This window comes from Triticum urartu, chromosome 6, assembly GCF_003073215.2.
Source record: "Triticum urartu cultivar G1812 chromosome 6, Tu2.1, whole genome shotgun sequence".
Lineage (NCBI taxonomy): Eukaryota > Viridiplantae > Streptophyta > Magnoliopsida > Poales > Poaceae > Triticum > Triticum urartu.
In genome coordinates, this window is record NC_053027.1 from 574,594,992 (window position 1) to 574,615,892 (window position 20,901).

Here is a 20,901-nt window from a genome sequence, read left to right on the forward strand (position 1 = left end):
GAGCGGTGCCGCTGACGCTGGCGCTTAGGCTGTTTTTTGGAGGGGTCATCCTCCGCTGTTCCATCGCCATCTCCCTCTTTTGGGGTGTCCACCATGTATATGTCATATGACGAGGTGGCTTTCCAAGGCCTAGTAGGCGCTGGTTCTTCATCATCTCCTTCATCGGCGTCCATACCGTCGATATCTTCGGAGTCGAAGTCGAGCATGTCGGTTAAGTCGTCGACAGTGGCTACAAAGTGGGTGGTGGGTGGGCTTTGAATTTCTTCATCGTCCGTACCCCAACCTTGCTGACCGTAGTCCGGCCAGGGCTCTCCTGATAAAGAGAGAGACTTCAGTGACTTCAGGATATCGCCAAAAGGCGAGTGCTGAAAGATGTCCGCGGCAGTGAACTCCATGATCGGCGCCCAATCGGATTCAATCGGCAGGGGCGCGGGGGACTCGGAGTCCGGAGAGGAGTCCGGCTCCTTGGAGTCACGGGTCTCACAAAGTACGGGGCTGGTGCTTGGCTCAATCGCCGTTGGGGTTGCAGCCCCCGAGGTGGCGTCCAACCGCCCATCCTCGATCGGCGCAGTTGGCTCCGAATTAAGGGTCGGAGCCGATGCGGATGCGGCCTCCAGGGCACTGTTCGGCAGCAGAGCTAGATCATGCTCGTTGTGACAGCGCGGCGCGCTCGGCAGTGGCTCGAATCCGTCGAAGATCAAGTCCCCGCGGATGTCAGCCGTGTAGTTTAAATTTCCGAATCTGACCTGACGGCCAGGGGCGTAGCTTTCGATCTGCTCCAGACGGCCAAGCGAATTGGCCTGCAGTGCGAAGCCACCGAAGACGAAGATCTGTCTGGGGAGGAAGGTCTCACCCTGGACTGCATCACTATTGATGATCATAGGAGCCATCGAGCCTGACGACGACGACATAGAGGAACTCTTAATGAAAGCACCAATGTCGGTGTCAAAACTGGCGGATCTCGGGTAGGGGGTCCCGAACTGTGCGTCTAGGCCGGACGGTAACAGGAGACAGGAGACACGAAGTTTTACCCAGGTTCGGGCCCTCTCGATGGAGGTAAACCCTACGTCCTACTTGATTAATATTGATGATATCAGTAGTACAAGAGTAGATCTACCACGAGATCGAGGAGGCTAAACCCTAGAAGCTAGCCTATGGTATGATTGTTGATGTGTATGTTGTCCTATGGACTAAAAACCCTCCAGTTTATATAGACACCAGATAGGGTTAGGGTTACATAGAGTCGGTTACAATGGTAGGATATCTTCATATCCGTATCGCCAAGCTTGCCTTCCACGCCAAGGAAAGTCCCTTCCGGACGCGGGACGGAGTCTTCAATCTTGTATCTTCATAGTCCAGGACTCCGGCTAAAGGTATAGTCCGGCCATCCGGACACCCCCTAATCCAGGACTCCCTTAGGCCTCATGGGCCAAGTGGTGGAAGAGAGGAGGCAGGGCGCGCGTGTTGGGGAACGTAGTAATTTCAAAAAAATTCCTACGCACACGCAAGATCATGGTGATGCATAGCAACGAGAGGGGAGAGTGTGATCTACGTACCCTTGTAGATCGACGACGGAAGCGTTTGGTTGATGTAGTCGTATGTCTCCACGGCCCGACCGATCAAGCACCGAAACTACGGCACCTCCGAGTTTTAGCACACGTTCAGCTCGATGACGATCCCCGGACTCCGATCCAGCAAAGTGTCGGGGAAGTCAGCACGACGGCGTGGTGACGATCTTGATGTACTACTGTCGCAGGGCTTCGCCTAAGCACCGCTACAATATTATCGAGGATTATGGTGGCAGGGGGCGCCGCACACGGCTAAGAATATGATCACGTGGATCAACTTGTGTTCCTTTGGGGTGTCCCTGCCTCCGTATATAAAGGTTCAAGGGGGGGTGCGGCCGGCCTAGGAGAGGCGCGCCAGGAGGAGTCCTACTCCCTCCGGGAGTAGGATCCCCCCCCCCCAATCCTAGTTGGAATAGGATTCGCGGAGGGGGGAAAAGAGGAAGGGGGGCCGGCCCCCTCTCCTTGTCCTATTCGGACCAAGGGAGGGAAGGGGCGCGCGGGCCATCTCTGGCTGCCTCTTCTCTTTTCCACTAAGGCCCATATATCTCCCGGGGGGTTCCGGTAACCTCCCGGTACTCCGGTAAAATCCCGATTTTCACCCGGAACACTTCCGATATCCAAACATAGGCTTCCAATATATCAATCTTTATGTCTCGACCCTTTCGAGACTCCTCGTCATGTCCGTGATCACATCCGGGACTCCGAACAACCTTCGGTACATCAAAACATATAAACTCATAATATAACTGTCATCGAAACCTTAAGCATGCGGACCCTACGGGTTCGAGAACAATGTAGACATGACCGAGACACGTCTTCGGTCAATAACCAATAGCGGGACTTGGATGCCCATATTGGCTCCTACATATTCTACGAAGATCTTTATCGGTCAGACCGCATAACAACATACGTTGTTCCCTTTGTCATCGGTATGTTACTTGCCCTAGATTCGATCGTCGGTATCCAATACATAGTTCAATATCGTTACCGGCAAGTCTCTTTACTCGTTCCATAATACATCATCCCGCAACTAACTCATTAGTTGCAATGCTTGCAAGGCTTAAGTGATGTGCATTACCGAGAGGGCCCAGAGATACCTCTCCGACGATCGGAGTGACAAATCCTAATCTCGAAATACGTCAACCCAACATGTACCTTTGGAGACACCTGTAGAGCACCTTTATAATCACCCAGTTACGTTGTGACATTTGGTAGCACACAAAGTGTTCCTCCGGCACACGGGAGTTACATAATCTCATAGTCATAGGAACATGTATAAGTCATGAAGAAAGCAATAGCAACATACTAAACGATCGGGTGCTAAGCTAATGGAATGGGTCATGTCAATCAGATCATTCAACTAATGATGTGATCCCGTTAATCAAATGGCAACTCTTTGTCCATGGTTAGGAAACATAACCATCTTTGATTAACGAGCTAGTCAAGTAGAGGCATACTAGTGACACTCTGTTTGTCTATGTATTCACACATGTATTATGTTTCCGGTTAATACAATTCTAGCATGAATAATAAACTTTTATCATGATATAAGGAAATAAATAATAACTTTATTATTGCCTCTAGGGCATATTTCCTTCAGCGCGCCCCCCTAGCCCAAACCGAATTGGACTAGGGGGCCGGCCCCCCTTTCCTCCTTCTCCTCCTTCTCCTTCCTTCTCCTTCTCCTCCTTCCTTTCCTCCACCTAGTAGGAGTAGGAAAGGGGAGTCCTACTCCTACTAGGAGGAGGACTCCTCCTCATGGCGCGCCCATAGAGGGCCGGCCGGCCTCCCCCCTTGCTCCTTTATATACAGGGGCAGAGGGGCATCTCTAGACACACAAGTTGATCAAGTTGATCGTCCCTTAGCCGTGTGCGGTGCCCCCCTCCACCATAGTCCACCTCGATAATACTATAGCGGTGCTTAGGCGAAGCCCTGCGTCGGTAGAACATCAACATCGTCACCACGCCGTCGTGCTGACGAAACTCTCCCTCAACACTCGGCTGGATCAGAGTTCGAGGGACGTCATCGGGCTGAACGTCTGCTGAACTCGGAGGTGCCGTGCGTTCGGTACTTGATCGGTCGGATCGTGAAGACGTATGACTACATCAACCGCATTGTGCTAATGCTTTCGCTTTCGGTCTACGAGGGTACGTGGAAAACACTCTCCCCTCTCGTTGCTATGCATCACCATGATCTTGCGTGAGCGTAGGAATTTTTTTGAAATTACTACGTTCCCCAACAGTGGCATCCGAGCCAGGTTTTATGTGTTGATGTTATATGCATGAGTAGAACACAAGTGAGTTGTGGGCGATATAAGTCATACTGCTTACCAGCATGTCATACTTTGGTTCGGCGTTATTGTTGGATGAAGCGGCCCGGACCGACATTATGCGTACGCTTACGCGAGACTGGTTCTACCGACGTGCTTTGCACACAGGTGGCTGGCGGGTGTCAGTTTCTCCAACTTTAGTTGAACCGAGTGTGGCTATGCCCGGTCCTTGCGTAGGTTAAAACAACACCAACTTGACAAACTATCATTGTGGTTTTGATGCATAGGTAAGAATGTTCTTGCTAAAGCCCGCAGCAGCCACGTAAAACTTGCAACAACAAAGTAGAGGACGTCTAACTTGTTTTTGCAGGGCATGTTGTGATGTGATATGGTCAAGACATGATGCTAAATTTTATTGTATGAGATGATCATGTTTTGTAACCGAGTTATCGGCAACTGGCAGGAGACATATGGTTGTCGCTTTATTGTATGCAATGCAATTGCGCTGTAATGCTTTACTTTATCACTAAGCGGTAGCGATAGTCGTGGAAGCATAAGATTGGCGAGACGACAACGATGCTACGATGGTGATCAAGGTGTCGTGCCGGTGACGATGGTGATCATGACGGTGCTTCGGAGATGGAGATCACAAGCACAAGATGATGATGGCCATATCATATCACTTATATTGATTGCATGTGATGTTTATCTTTTATGCATCTTATCTTGCTTTGATTGATGGTAGCATTATAAGATGATCTCTCACTAAATTTCAAGGTAAAAGTGTTCTCCCTGAGTATGCACCGTTGCCAAAGTTCGTCGTGCCCAGACACCACGTGATGATTGGGTGTGATAAGCTCTACGTCCATCTACAACGGGTGCAAGCCAGTTTTGCACACACATAATACTCAGGTTAAACTTGACGAGCCTAGCATATGCAGATATGGCCTCGGAACACTAAGACCGAAAGGTCGAGCGTGAATCATATAGTAGATATGATCAACATATTGATGTTCACCATTGAAAGCTACTCCATTTCACGTGATGATCGGTTATGGTTTAGTTGATTTGGATCACGTGATCACTTAGAAGATTAGAGGGATGTCTTTCTAAGTGGGAGTTCTTAAGTAATATGATTAATTGAACTTAAATTTATCATGAACTTAGTACCTGATAGTATCTCGCTTGTCTATGTTTGATTGTAGATAGATGGCCCGTGCTGTTGTTCCGTTGAATTTTAATGCGTTCCTTGAGAAAGCAAAGTTGAAAGATGATGGTAGCAATTACACGGACTGGGTCCGTAACTTGAGGATTATCCTCATTGCTGCACAGAAGAATTACGTCCTGGAAGCACCGCTAGGTGCCAGGCCTGCTGCTGGAGCAACACCAGATGTTATGAACGTCTGGCAGAGCAAAGCTGATGACTACTCGATAGTTCAGTGTGCCATGCTTTATGGCTTAGAATAGGGACTTCAACGACGTTTTGAACGTCATGGAGCATATGAGATGTTCCAGGAGTTGAAGTTAATATTTCAAGCAAATGCCCGAATTGAGAGATATGAAGTCTCCAATAAATTCTATAGCTGCAAGATGGAGGAGAATAGTTCTGTCAGTGAACATATACTCAAAATGTCTGGGTATCATAATCACTTGACTCATCTGGGAGTTAATCTTCCTATTGATAGTGTCATTGACAGAGTTCTTCAATCATTGCCACCAAGCTATAACATGCAAGGGATGGATAAGACAATTCCCGAGCTCTTCGCAATGCTAAAGGCTGCGGAGGTAGAAATCAAGAAGGAGCATCAAGTGTTGATGGTCAACAAGACCGCCAGTTTCAAGCAAAAGGGCAAAGGGAAGAAGAAGGGGAACTTCAAGAAGAACAGTAAGCAAGTTACTGCTCAGGAGAAGAAACCCAAATCTGTACCTAAGCCTGAAACTGAGTGCTTCTACTGCAAGCAGACTGGACACTGAAAGCGGAACTGCCCCAAGTATTTGGCGGATAAGAAGGATGGCAAAGTGAACAAAGGTATATTTGATATACAGATTATTGATGTGTATTTTACTAGTGTTCTTAGCAACCCCTCGGTTTTTGATACTGGTTCAGTTGCTAAAAGTAGTAACTCGAAATGGGAGTTGCAAAATAAACAGAGACTAGTTAAGGGTGAAGTGATGATGTGTGTTGGAAGTGGTTCCAAGATTGATATGATCATCATCGCACACTCCCTATACTTTCAGGATTAGTGTTGAACCTAAATAAATGTTATTTGGTGTTTGCGTTGAGCATAAATATGATTGGATCATGTTATTCTTGTAAGTTAGAGAATAATTGTTGTTTTTTTACATGAATAAAACCTCATATGGCCATACACCCAATGAAAATGGTTTGTTGGATCTTGATCGTGGTGATACACATTTTCATAATATTGAAGCCAAAAGATGCAAAGTTAATAATGATAGTGCAACTTATTTGTGGCACTGCCGTTTAGGTCATATTGGTGTAAAGTGCATGAAGAAAATCCATGTTGATGGGCTTTTCGAATCACTTAATTATGAATCAGTTGATGCTTGCGAACCATGCCTCATGGGCAAGATGACTAAGACTCCGTTCTCCGGAATAATGGCGCGAGCAACAGATTTGTTGGAAATCATACATACTGATGTATGTGGTCCGATGAATATTGAGGCTCACGGCAGGGATCATTATTTTCTGATCTTCACAGATGATTTGAGCAGATATGAGTATATCTACTTGATGAAACACAAGTCTGAAATATTTGAAAAGTTCAAAGAATTTCAGAGTGAAGTGGAGAATCATCGTAACAAAAATTAAATTTTCTACGATATGATCGCAGAAGTAAAATATTTGAGTTATGAGTTTGGCCTTCAGTTAAAACAATGTGAAATAGTTTCACTACTCACGCCACCTGGAACACCACAGTGTAATGGTGTGTCCAAACGTCATAACCGTGATTTATTAGATATGGTGCGATCTATGATGTCTCTTACCGATTACCGCTATCGTTTTGGGGTTATGCATTAGAGACAGCTACATTTACGTTAAATAGGGCACCATCTAAATCCGTTGAGACGACACCGTATGAACTATGGTTTGGCAAGAAACCTAAGCTATCGTTTCTTAAAGTTTGAGGTTGCAATGCTTATGTGAAAAAAGTTTCAACCTGATAAGCTCAAACCCAAATCGGAGAAGTGCGTCTTCATAGGATACCCAAAAGAAAATGTTGGGTACACCTTCTATCACAGATCCGAAGGCAAGATATTCGTTGCTGAGAATGGATCCTTTCTAGAGAAGGAGTTTCTCTCGAAAGAAGTGAGTGGGAGGAAAGTAGAACTTGATGAGGTAACTGTACCTGCTCCCTTATTGGAAAGTAGTTCATCACGAAATTTGTTCATGTGACTACTACACCAATTAGTGAGGAAGCTAATGATGATGATCATGTAACTTCAGATCAAGTTACTACCGAACCTCATAGGTAAACCAGAGTGATATCCGCACCAGAGTGGTATGGTAATCCTATTCTAGAGGTCATGTTACTTGACCATGACGAGCCTACGAACTATGAGGAAGCGATGATGAGCCCAGATTCCGTGAAATGGCTTGAGGCCATGAAATCTGAGATGAGATCCATGTATGAGAACAAAGTATGGACTTTGATTGACTTGCCCAATGATCGGCGAGCCATTAAGATTAAATGGATCTTCAAGAGGAAGACGGACGCTGATAGTAGTGTCACTATCTACAAAGCTAGAATTGTCGCAAAAAGGTTTTCGACAAGTTCAAGGTGTTGACTACGATGAGAGTTTCTCACTCGTATCTATGCTTAAGTCTGTCCGAATCATGTTAGCAATTGCCGCATTTTATGAAATCTGGCAAGTGGATAAACAAAACTGCATTCCTTAATGGATTTATTAAAGAAGAGTTGTATATAATGCAACCAGAAGGTTTTGTCAATCCTAAAGGTACTAACAAAATATGCAAGCTCCAGCGATCCATCTATGGACTAGTGCAAGCATCTCGGAGTTGGAATATACGCTTTGATAAGTTGATCAAAGCATATAGTTTTATACAGACTTGCGGTGAAGCATGTATTTACAAGAAAGTGAGTGTGAGCATTACAACATTTCTGATAAGTATATGTGAATGACATATTGTTGATCAGAGATAATGTAGAATTATTCTGCAAAGCATAAAGGAATGTTTGAAAGGAGTTTTTCAAAGAAAGACCTCGGTGAAACTGCTTACATATTGAGCATCAAGATCTATAGAGATAGATCAAGACGCTTGATAAAGTTTTTTAATGAGTACATACCTTGACAAGATTTTGAAGTAGTTCAAAATGGAACAGTCAAAAATGAGTTCTTGCCTGTGTTACAAGGTGTGAAGTTGAGTAAGACTCAAAACCCGACCACGGCAGAAGATAGAAAGAGAATGAAAGTCATTCACTATGCCTTAGCCATAGGTTCTATAAAGTATGCCATGCTGTGTACCAGACCTATTGTATACCCTACCCTGAGTTTGACAAGGGAGTACAATAGTGATCTAGGAGTAGATCACTGGACATTGGTCAAAATTATCCTTAGTGGAATAAGGATTTGTTTCTCGATTATGGAGGTGACAAAAGGTTCGTCGTAAAGGGTTACGTCGATGCAAGTTTTGACACTGATCCAGATGACTCTAAGTCTTAATCTGGATACATATTGAAAGTGGGAGCCATTAGCTAGAGTAGCTCAGTGCAGAGCATTGTTGACATAGAAATTTGCAAAATACGTACGGATCTGAATGTGGCAGACCCATTGACTAAACTTCTCTCACAAGCAAAACATGATCACACCTTTGTACTCTTTGGGTGTTAATCACATAGCGATGTGAACTAGATTATTGACTCTAGTAAACCCTTTGGGTGTTGGTCAAATGTCGATGTGAACTATGTGTGTTAATCACATGGTGATGTGAACTATTGGTATTAAATCACATGGCGATGTGAACTAGATTATTGACTCTAGTGCAAGTGGGAGACTGAAGGAAATATGCCCTAGATGCAATAATAAAGTTATTATTTATTTCCTTATATCATGATAAATGTTTATTATTCATGCTAGAATTGTATTAACCGGAAACATAATACATGTGTGAATAAATAGACAAACATAGTGTCACTAGTATGCCTCTACTTGACTAGCTCGTTGATCAAAGATGGTTATGTTTCCTAACCATAGACATGAGTTGTCATTTGATTAACGGGATCACATCATTAGGGGAATGATGTGATTGACTTGACCCATTCCGTTAGCTTAGCACTTGATCGTTTAGTTTGTTGCTATTGCTTTCTTCATGACTTATACATGTTCCTATGACTATGAGATTATGCAACTCCCGTTTACCGGAGGAACACTTTGTGTGCTACCAAATGTCACAACGTAACTGGGTGATTATAAAGGTGCTCTACAGGTGTCTCCGAAGGTACTTGTTGGGTTGGCGTATTTCGAGATTAGGGATTTGTCACTCCGATTGTCGGAGAGGTATCTCTGCGCCCTCTCGGTAATACACATCACTTAAACATTGCAAGCATTGCAACTAATAAGTTAGTTGCGGGATGATGTATTACGGAACGAGTAAAGAGACTTGCCGGTAACGAGACTGAACTAGGTATTGAGATACCGACGATCGAATCTCGGGCAAGTAACATACCGATGACAAAGGGAACAGCGTATGTTGTTATGCGGTCTGACCGATAAAGATCTTCGTAGAATATGTGGGAGCCAATATGAGCATCCAGGTTTCGCTATTGGTTATTGACCGGAGACATGTCTCGGTCATGTCTACATAGTTCTCGAACCCGTAGGGTCCGCACGCTTAAAGTTTCGGTGACGATTGTATTATGCGTTTATGTGATTTGATGTACAGAAGGTAGTTCGGAGTCCCGGATGAGATCGGGGACATGACGAGGAGTCTCGAAATGGTCGAGACGTAAAGATCGATATATTGGACGACTATATTCGGACATCAGAAAGGTTCCGAGTGATTCGGGTATTTTCGGGGGTACCGGGGAGTTACGGGAATACGAGGAAGAAGTAATGGGCCTCATGGGCCAAGTGGTGGAAGGGAGGAGGCAGGGCGCGCGGCCCCCCTAGACCAAACCGAATTGGACCAGGGGGCCGGCCCCCCTTTCCTCCTTCTCCTCCTTCTCCTTCCTTCTCCTTCTCCTCCTTCCTTTCCTCCTAGGAGTAGGAAAGGGGAGTCCTACTCCTACTAGGAGGAGGACTCCTCCTCCTGGCGCACCCATAGAGGGCCGGCCGGCCTCTCCTTGCTCCTTTATATACAGGGGCAGGGGGGCACCTCTAGACACACAAGTTGATTAAGTTGATCATCCCTTAGTCGTGTGCGGTGCCCCCCTCCACCATAGTCCACCTCGATAATACTGTAGCGGTGCTTAGGCGAAGCCCTGCGTCGGTAGAACATCAACATCGTCACCACGCCATCGTGCTGACGAAACTCTCCCTCAACATTCGGCTGGATCGGAGTTCGAGGGACGTCATCGGGCTGAACGTCTGCTGAACTCGGAGGTACCGTGCGTTCGGTACTTGATCGGTCGGATCGTGAAGACGTACGACTACATCAACCGCATTGTGCTAACGCTTCCGTTTTCGGTCTACGAGGGTACGTGGACAACACTCTCCCCTCTCGTTGCTATGCATCACCATGATCTTACATGTGCGTAGGATTTTTTTTGAAATTACTACGTTCCCCAACAATCTCTTATTTAAGAGAAGACAAGAGATGATCTTTTATCATAATATGTCTCACCACGTTTTTAGTAATAGTTAGTTATTGAAGATAAGACTAAGGGATGACCCATTAAACATATTTTTTGTCATATCTAAATCACATGCAAGACTTAAGATAAGACTATCTTATCAACCATTATACATGCCCTTAAGATTTTCCTGACTCACGGTTTCAGACTAACGTTCTCTCTAGGAAAGAAGAGGATTTTATTGCATGCATGTCTTTTCGATTGTGTCTTTCATGTGCGGGCCAGGTGCCTTCGGGAATCGGGATGCCCATCTCGCTCAAATAGCATATAAGTTTCTTTTACGGGTGAATAGCATATAAGTTGTTTGACCATGCATGAACTATGACCCTTTTTAGGCTAGTCATAGTGGGAATAATTTAGACTAGTGTTATGCATATGACACTAGTCTTTGTTACTATCTTTATAGTGCAAAGTAATATACAAGTAGTATTATAGATGATGATATTTATTACATCATAGACTCATTTTGCTTTGGGTTACGTTATGTTACAGTAGCATATTATGTTACTCCGAACACCTCTCTCCTCATTAACTCTATGCCACATAAGTAAACCTGTCTTCAAATGCGCTATGTTACTTGCTAAGTTACTCCCACTATGACCAGCCTTATCTCCTGGCAAATGCATCCGGCATTGGAAATTGTGCTGGCATGAATTGTGATATTTTTTTTCGTAGGCTGGCATGTATGCCACTTGATGGAACGTACCCGGACGCCGGTATGAACTTTGGCCTTAGCTTACATACATTTTGAGCGCGCGAACGAAATGCGTTAGCCGATTGGGCACACCTCTAATTTTGGGCGGACGCAGCTGGACACCGGCCCTTCAACTGGGAAAAGAATTCTACGAGACCAGGTCTCACGTGAGACCCATTCTGATGGATGACACGTGACATTTACAAATCATAATACATCTCTCACCTCCACTTAAAATCAAGGGGGGAGGAGAGAGATTAGATGCTTTGTGATTTGTGAATGCCACGTGTCATCCATCAGAACGGGTCTCATTTGCTAACCGTGAGATCTGGTCTCATATAATTTTTTTCCCTTCAACTGACCCAAACGGATACGATGACGATCAAGACATCACGAAGTTGTCTCCTTGTAATCACCTAGGCTTCTTTGCTTCCACCAGTATTTGTTTCCATTGTATAAAAATCATGCTTCAACAAGTGTCGTATATGATTCCTTAATTTACGGTTGCAATTATCACATTTTCTTGCTTCCTACATAATTCAGTGAAGCTTTGTAATTCATCATTGACCACCTTTTCATCACACCCCTTGCCTGAAAGTACATTGACGGAATCGCTGATGAGATGGCCAAGGACGATGCCGCTAACAACAACGAGGAGATGGAGCCGATGCAGCCGAATGTGTGGCTGTCGGCCGGCTTGGTGCTCATGGCTGTGCTTGCCACCGGAACTCTGGGCCAGATCCAAGGAGAGAGAAAGCACATATGGCAAAGTGAACGTCGGTGTACGTTAACCACTGCGTAGGACGGTGCGATGCATGCTTTTATATTATATAAAACGAAGACGAAGGGAGTACTAAGGCTGGTCGTAATCTCTACTTCTAATGAAGCAGTTGGTGAATAGTCTTCACAGTTTTTTTCGTTGGTTTTTTTCGTCATCTCCCCCACCCCATCCCTTCCACGCAGCCATCCAAAAAAGCCCAAAAAAAAAACCATCGACCCCATCATGCGTTGCCCACTCCCATCGATTCCATCTATCGTTTCCGCCGCCGCCGCCGCTAAAAAACTCCATCGATCCCCATCCTTGCTTGCCCACTCCCATCGATCGTTGCCACCGCCGCCGCCGCCGTCCGACGGGGGAGACGTCGCCGCCGCCGCCGCCGCCGTCCGAGGGGGAGACGTCGCCGCCGCCGCTGCAAGGTATGGCGGTTTGAATCCCGCCCCCGCCTCTGCAAGGCAGGGCGGTTTCAATCCCACCGCCGCCGAACTCCGGGAATCGCCGCCGCCAAGTCTTCAGGGCAGGGCGGTTTCAAACCCTGCCGACGAACTCCGGGATACGCATAATCGTCGCTGCCGCCCCCTCCCCCGGCTGCCCCATGGTCTTCTATCTCTCCCAACTCCGCTATCGCGCCCCGTCTTCCGTCTCTGCATGAATCGCTGTTGTGGCAGCCACTCCCCATGGCGGCCATCCGGGCACACCGTGTCCGGGATGATGGAGGTGATGTCGGCCAGTTCCCTGTTTTCGTTGGCATCTTCTGCGATGGGACCCGTGGGGGCAGGTCGCACGCTGCTCATCTGCGTCGATGGCGTCGGCGTCGTCCTTCCCCTGCCAAGCATGGCGGCTCCTTGGCTGGATCACAGTGATGATACAGTTGGCTCGGCGGTGGCTAGGGATCTCGCAGGCTGGCGTTTATTTGATGTCTGGGTGTTCCAATCGTGATGGAATGGACGTATAATGTACGGTATAAGAATTTGGACGAGGCTCATCTGCGTGGATGGTTGTGGCTTGGCCGCCGGGCACACAATCCATTGATTCACACATAAGGTTTGCCTTTTTTCTTCTCTTTGCATTCTTTTCTATTAAGTTTGCAGATTGTTTGTGTTGGCCAACGAAAAAAGATACCGTGTCAAGAGTGCTTATAACAGTAATTTCTTCAGTCTTTTGTAATTCCGATTTTAATAGCGATTCTGTTGTAGTAGCATCATTGTAGTTCACCATTGGAATGTGTACTGTTTCTTGATTCTTGAATTCTGAGCTGAATGTGCACATTTAGCGACCACTGCGTACGTACGTGCTCTAACGGAAAGTACGTAGCTGACACAGACCGTAGCCATCTACACCAAGGCTCCTCTGCCCTACCGAGTCTTGCAAGCGATCGTCGTAAGAAATATTCCGTGTGATGCCGGCATGTGTTGTTGTTGCACTGTCGCAACCATCCATCTACACACCAAATGTATGTGAACAAGATTCATTGGGGTTCCTCTATTTTCCCATAGTTTTCCTCTTCCTTTCATGCAAGATCAGTCTCTGATCCATCTCACTCGCATGGATGCAGGTCAAAACCGAGTCGCGGTGTTCACAATGCTGGGCATTATTTATATAGAAGGACGAGGAGGAAGATTTGGATGACCATAACCACAATGGCAAGGGCAGCAACATGGTCGTCACCTGCAATGCTGATGGGTGTTGACATTATGATGTTTGGTTTATTTGTTGAAAGTTACAGCCCATGTTTCATGATTTATTTGCCACCTGTTAATCATGATATTTTGAAGTGCTCTGACAATTGCTTGCTGTCTGCATCTCTTACTTTTCAACTTGCTGCATATACAGATATACACCATTAGAATCTGTTTGTACAATATATTTACTTATTCAACATGCTTCGGTTGCGCTTCTTTGAAAATCCAGTTGTAGATTGCAGTGAAGCCCCATTTAGATCTTGGCTATAGTATTATTCTTGTCTTATGACTCGTGACAGATTGATATGTGATACATGACATAGCATATGTTGTACCGTGGTAGTCACATTTGGTGGTAGTTCTGATTGTTTGCTAGATTACGAGATAAGACCAAGTGCTTCTGCAACTCGGTTGCGGTTTTGATAGGAACATGAAGACTTGTGCCATGCCATGGAGCATGTTTGATTAAAAGGAGTAAGTCAACATACAACTTGTTTCTTATGTTTTATTTAGAGAAAGTGATTGTTCCTTGTGAGTCATTTTCTTCTACAAATGCAGCATAGTTGCTCCAATATATTGAGCAGGGAAGAAGTTTGTTACAAGTGTTTTATAGAGTTGACGCCAGAGACATCCGACGGGATACATTGGTAGGGACTTCGTGAAAGGCGGACTCCATTTAATCCTTTCCAGCTGCTTACTGAACACCAAGCCCTATTTGATATGCTTAATGATTGTTATATAGGTGAAGGAATCGACGAAGAAGCTTCCGTTCAGCATGGTATCTCAATGGAAGAATATCCGAAGCAAACCTCCGCTACTTCTCTGTTCCCTTTCATTTGTCGTGGGAAGACCTTAGGAAGGTAGGAAGACCTTAGGAAGAGCGGGTGGGAGGAAGAGAGGCATGTGCTATAGATGTAGGCGAACAATGGTCCTTGGAAATTATTAGTACTCTACAAAATGTCTGTCCCCTATGATGCCTACAATGAGCGAGAGAGGGTGGAAGGAAGGGAGAGCGGAGGAAGGAAGATGGGGATATATGTAGAGAGAGAGGGAGATAGGAGGAAGGGAGATGGGCATATATGTAGAGAGAGGAAGATCAGAGAGGGAGGGGAGATTTACAGGACGATTGTCGTTGAGCCACTCAAATATGTATGTCTCTGTTGCATCGCACGGGCAATTAACTATAGAAAATTCAAGGCTATTTTTTAAAGTGACATTTATTCAGCGCGTTCCAACCTTTACATGCTTTAATTATAGAATAATCTAATATTATGATTTCTCCAGTAAGCAGTATACTATATACTTAACTGGGACTTTGAATTTGTGCTTTAGGAAAATTTGAATAGACCTCGTCCACGCCGATAATTTCCTGGTACATCAGGTTGAACAATTTTGTTTATGTTGTGAGTGGTCAATATTCCTTACCGCTGGCCACATATCTCACTTGTGCTGGTCCCCTAGAATATGCTAATGTTTAGTTTCCAATTTTTCAACTATCAAATATCAGTGGACTTTACATGGTTTCTTGCAAAAAAAAAGACTCATATGGCCCGAGTTTGTTTGCTCAGGAGCATTCTTTCATAGATTATAATAGTCAGTGGCTTAAAAGTATTGTCATTGCTACAAACATAAAACTGATGAAAGAAGAACATATTTGTACCTTATTGCCGGCTGACTATACACACAAGAACCTCGACACTCTCATTACTGTGTTATATATTTAGTTGCAATAGTATTTGATTTTTCATGAAGCAATATGCTTACTGTTTCTTCATTCAGTTTCGTGTTTCAATGACGCGTGGAGGACGACGGTCACGAGCGCATTGTCGCAAGCTCACAGGAGGGAGGCACACATCTCATCCAATATAAAAGCACGCTCCGAAGAATCCCTAACCCTCCATGGAGCCATTGCTAGGGGGCGTCGAGATCAACGCCACCCATCACGACCACCGAGATGTAGAAGGTATGTCCTGGTGCTTCCCCAGAATCTTTCCCGCCTCTTGAGAGACCACATGGCGTTCTGGTGGCAGTTTTTGGCCAAGGTTGGAAGCCAAGAACACTTCTTAATTTTGATCACGGACTTGACATTGTGGTCGGCGGTGCGTGGTGCAGTGCGGTGATTTCTTGCCTGGCGTATAACAATGTGTGTTCAATGGATCGCCTCTTCTCACGCACAAGTCTCAGAGGGAGACAACGACAGCTATTCAGAATAACTACAACAAAATTGTGACACAAGTGGTTAGTGGGAGAAGGAACCTGATACCGCAGCCGATTCTGCAGCAAGGGTGGTGCGTAGAAGATAGTTGTAGCAAGCATATATATAAGTCACTCTGGAAAAAGTGTGTAGTTATTGTTGTGATAGAGATCCATTCCAATATTTTCACTGATATGCATGGTTGAATAGTACTATGTGTGATATGTGAGAGTAATGTAATACAAAATGAAACATGGTGGACAGGGCTTCGTGACTGAGCTGGCGAATAAAATGTCAGGGTGGAAACGGACATGTTATAGAAGATGTTGAGGGTGGCACCGGAGTTAATGGCCAAATGGGGTTCCTTGGCACCGAAGAGAAGGATGCTGCAGCGACACGTACTGGGTTCCATTTCCAACCAGAGAAGAACTTATGAATGGTATGTGCGCGATCCATTCATTCTTTCATTTGATCCTTATTCCCCTCAACTCAGATTCATTTTATTTTGTACTTATGCATGATTTTGATGGATCAATAAATTTAGTGGCATTAATTGCAATGAGAAATATCATATATCCATAAACTTCACATTGTTGTTGCTACGAGTCTACTGGTCAGCTACTTCCAGTTATCCTTATCGAGAGTTGATTGTCGGATTTCACCAATAAATAAAAACAGAGGAAAACCCGCCGGTCTTACTACCGATAGCATCAAACAAGAATATGGGTAATTTCCCTTGTAATGATTATTAGAATTGTTGTTTCTGAAATTCAGTCTTCAGAATTACTATGGCTAAGTGAAGGTGATAAATAATTCCAGTTTAACGAGTACTTGTGGATTGTTTAGATGGAGGAGCACTCTTAGTTTTGTTCTTAGATTCAATTCTGAATCATTTAGTGTGCAATTCAGATTCACGCAGCATTTTTCTTAAATTTTGCCTGCCTGGAAATTATTAATGTCAACTTAATACATAGCATGTCCTGATGTTAAAGATGATGCATTTCTTCACTACAGTCTACATACTTGGTACATATAGCATGTCTCTGCCGTCAGCAACCCCGTCTAGCTCACTTTTTCAGCGGCATAGCCTTTTTCCAATCTTATGTCAATTGGTCTTTGCTATGTAGGCACTAGAAAGGAGACGATCCTATCCACTATCACAATGAAACAAGAGAAACAATTTCTTGCAGTCATCTATAAGGTCAGCATGCTGGGGCTTGGTTGATTCATTTATATTGCTATTTCTATGCACACGTAAAAGGATCTACGTATCCACAATTAATTTGCTTACCCATGTGAGTTTGGGGATATTTTTTCTCTTGTTAGGATGCATGTCAGATTTAAATTCTCTGATATCTATGTATGTAGTGTAATATTTATTTTGTAAAAACCTACAACCAGTCCACGCATGAAGGTGCACTTAATTTCTTAGTATTTCTACATGCATTATCTCTCTTGAATTTACTTAGTAATAGTATTTTGTTATTTGGGTCTGAAGATACGAATATTGCAAAAAGTAAATAATTTGGGAGGAAAGTGATTTGAACTTTATACTGTTAAGGACAGTAAACCAAATTGATTTGTATAGAGGCGTGAATAATCAAACCGAAAAAGGGGAGTTGATTAGTAAGGAGACATCTAGGATGTTTCAAATTCTGCCGAAAAGCTCAATATAAATATGTGTAGATGTGTTAAAATTTGTTCACTGAATTTCTGGTAATATAATTAGTACTACTCCCTCTGTTTCTAAATATATATATTTTTTAGATATTCCACTGCGGACTACATACGAAGCAAAATGAGTGAATCTACACTCTAAAATATGTCTATATACATTCGTATGTAGTTTGTATTGAAATCCATAGAAAGACTTATATTTAGAACGGAGGGAGTATATGTTATGGTGGATAAAAATTCTTTTAAATACACTATATATACTGTGTACTAAATGGTGGAATCGTTGGCCGCCTGCCGGCCTCGACCTCGACTGACATAGAGAGGGAGAACGCCCTAGATCAGATGCTCACGCATTTGCGCCTCACCAAGGTTCACTGCCTCGCATGCTTCCTAGGCCGAACTGAGATGCCGTCTCGAGCCGCTGCGTTCTCGAAAAAAAAATCTCAGATGCCATTGTTCCATTGACCTGATTCTGATTGTTTTGTAGACTAAAATCGTGTTTTGAAATTATATTCATCAAGTGAGAGACACTTTCCAATGTGCTAAGATGTGCAGCTCAACATCATAGGATTGTCACATCTTGAATTCTGGTTCTTAGAGCTTTGGTTTCTAACCCTTATTTGCTTGTCTTGTCTTTTGTTTTACGGGTTTCAAGCTTCAGCACAAATCTTCTGTAGGAAATCTTGTACTCATAGTGTAGAAAAATGCCGTTTTTGTGAAATGTCACAGGAGCTAAATTACTAACATTGTTGTAATGTTTGTATGGCAGCCTATTCTTTAATCCGTTTAATTACAGAGTTTATGATTATGTAAATGGAGTATGGGATCTGAGAAGAAGAAAAAGGTAATAGTACTTTCGTTCACAGGCAGATTCGACATATCCTCGTTTACTTCCCCCTTGTCTTCTGACTGACTCCTTAAATCACCAACATGTGTGTATATATATAGTTGCATCCGATTCAAGGAAGATAATGGACAAGTGCATTGGTATGAACAGGTCGTCGACTTTGACAGAAAATGCATACAGATTATCAGTTTTCCTGCTGAGTTGTACTATTATGCTACAGAATACACATCAGCTATTATGCTACAGAATACACATAATTAGTTACAGATCAGTAGGCTACTCATCTGGTTAGTTTTCTCAAGTCATTTCTTCTGTGTGTATATATGTTATTTTCCTTTTTACACTAACAAGAGTTTCGTGCTTTCTGGTATGGTGTGGTGCTCCCCCCTTCATTTAGTGAGTTCTTCCTTAATGGAGGATATGGTATAGGTAATAGTGAGTGGTGTTCTAGCTTATGCACTATTTCCCCCTGGCCCGAGTTCCACACCATAACATGCCGCTGCCCCGGCCGCCGCGTCAGCCACGGCGCCGACGCCTCCCTGGCTCGCGGGACATCCCCTCTATATATTGTAACAGACTCCCATGAATACAATTGAGTTGCATCCTATAATCTTCTACATGCGTCATTCGGTTTTAATGGACAGGTTCCAGCAAAAAATGTCACGCTATAGGGAAAGCGAGTGGGAAGGGTGTAGGGTGGAATTCTTGTGTTGGAACAACGTGTTGGAGATAACATGGTGAATAGTCCGTACAACTACATTTCTTCCCCACATATGAGTTGGATTTGGGGGTGCCCAGACGGTTGAATTTGGGGAGTCTGCTGGGCACCCATTTGAACACGGCCGAACGTATGAGGGAGAAATGAGCTTCGACTTGTTTAATATTGTACAAAAAGTATTTGCTGCTAATAATGAGACAAGTTTTGATTTGTAAATGCAATATTCTTCCATGTATACAGAATTACAGATTGAATGAAATATAAGCCAAAGTTGAATCTCAAGCCTTAATTTACACTAAAAAAATAATATAGGTTTGATATATGTGTAGAATAGGATATTTTTCCTTGAGAATCAACTAGATGAGGTGGTCGTTATCGACATCCTTGTGAAAGTTCGCATGATCTTAGCACGAACCAACTCACAATGCTATCTTGAGCAATGCTTTATTCACTTAAGTATCTTTTTTTAGGAAAACACTAGGTTAAAAGCCTACTGCAAAAAATTAGATGCAAAGTTATTATAATTGCCATTTATGATCACGAACGATCTTACCGAATGACTCTTCTCATGGCCTTCAAAGAAGAGATATACTAGAAGTTGAGCGCAGTTGGAGGGGCTTTAGTCCTTCCGAGCCAAGAAAAATAGATGGGGCCTGTCCAAGCTATTAGTAGATGGGAAAATGTTAAAATATTTTTGTGTTGCCATGGTTCTTAATGGTTAGGTATGTGTCGCAACCTGTATGATTTCAAGTGCCTAATTTGATGTGTAATGGTTTGCCAGGGAATTGCAAAATGCAATCAAGTGTCTGGTTGTAGAGAATCGTGGAATAAGGGAACAAAATCCTGCATGTGTTCTCTTTAATTAATAGATAATAAAAATAGATATGTTTTCATGGGATGATTGGTCTTAAGCATAAAAAGGCATCCATGTGCCACCTATCATTTGTAATGCACAATAACGAGTTCTATGTTTTTGTACCACTTTCTTTATTTTCTGCGTGAGATCTGATAGTATATGTTAGTGAATTGCATTTTTATCGAAATAGATTACAAGTGAAGAGGATTTCAATTATTTTTTGTATGTTATTGGCTATCTTTTGTATACGCGTGACATTTGATATGCAATCAGTAACAAACCAATCCACAATGAATAGGAAGACATAGTAATCTTAAGAATAACCCAGTATCAACAAAAGAATGTTCTTAATTTTTTAAGGCCCGTGGCAACGCACGGGCACTCTACTAGTGATAGTATCATAGCTACTATTATGCATGCCAACTAGGCAATTTTGATGATGTGTCATAGCATTAAATGAAGAAAGAGAGGGTGTAGTATCATATCATGATACCGTATCATATTAAATGCTATGCTACTTTGTGTCATGCATGACAATAAATAAAGTATTACATGATACTAATATATGATACTATGCATTAGGGAGGTAGTATCATACACTAGTATCATATGCATGATACTAGTATATGATACTCCCCATTACAACCAGCCTAACCAGCTGCCGTATTTTTTTGGCAAATCTGGCCGTTTGCTGAAACTAATGCCACATATGGCCCCACGTCAGCGCCGAAAAAAGGATGGAGTCGAACCTGTGCAGGTCGGCGCCAGCAGAATCAAGCGCC

General features: G+C 43.7%; 1 long non-coding RNA gene across 2 annotated transcripts; it reads left to right on the forward strand.

Annotated features, from left to right (window-relative positions):
- Positions 1-12,389: 12,389 nt before the first annotated feature.
- On the forward strand, positions 12,390-16,299 carry LOC125515655. 2 transcript variants are annotated; one of them, XR_007287088.1, is made up of 7 exons: positions 12,390-13,189; positions 13,469-13,598; positions 13,701-14,301; positions 14,386-14,474; positions 14,570-14,976; positions 15,607-15,790; positions 15,940-16,299. It is a non-coding gene; the product is annotated as an uncharacterized LOC125515655 (long non-coding RNA). The 2 variants fall into 2 exon arrangements; XR_007287087.1 differs by having other exon boundaries at positions 14,570-14,687.
- The last annotated feature ends 4,602 nt before the right edge of the window (positions 16,300-20,901 follow it).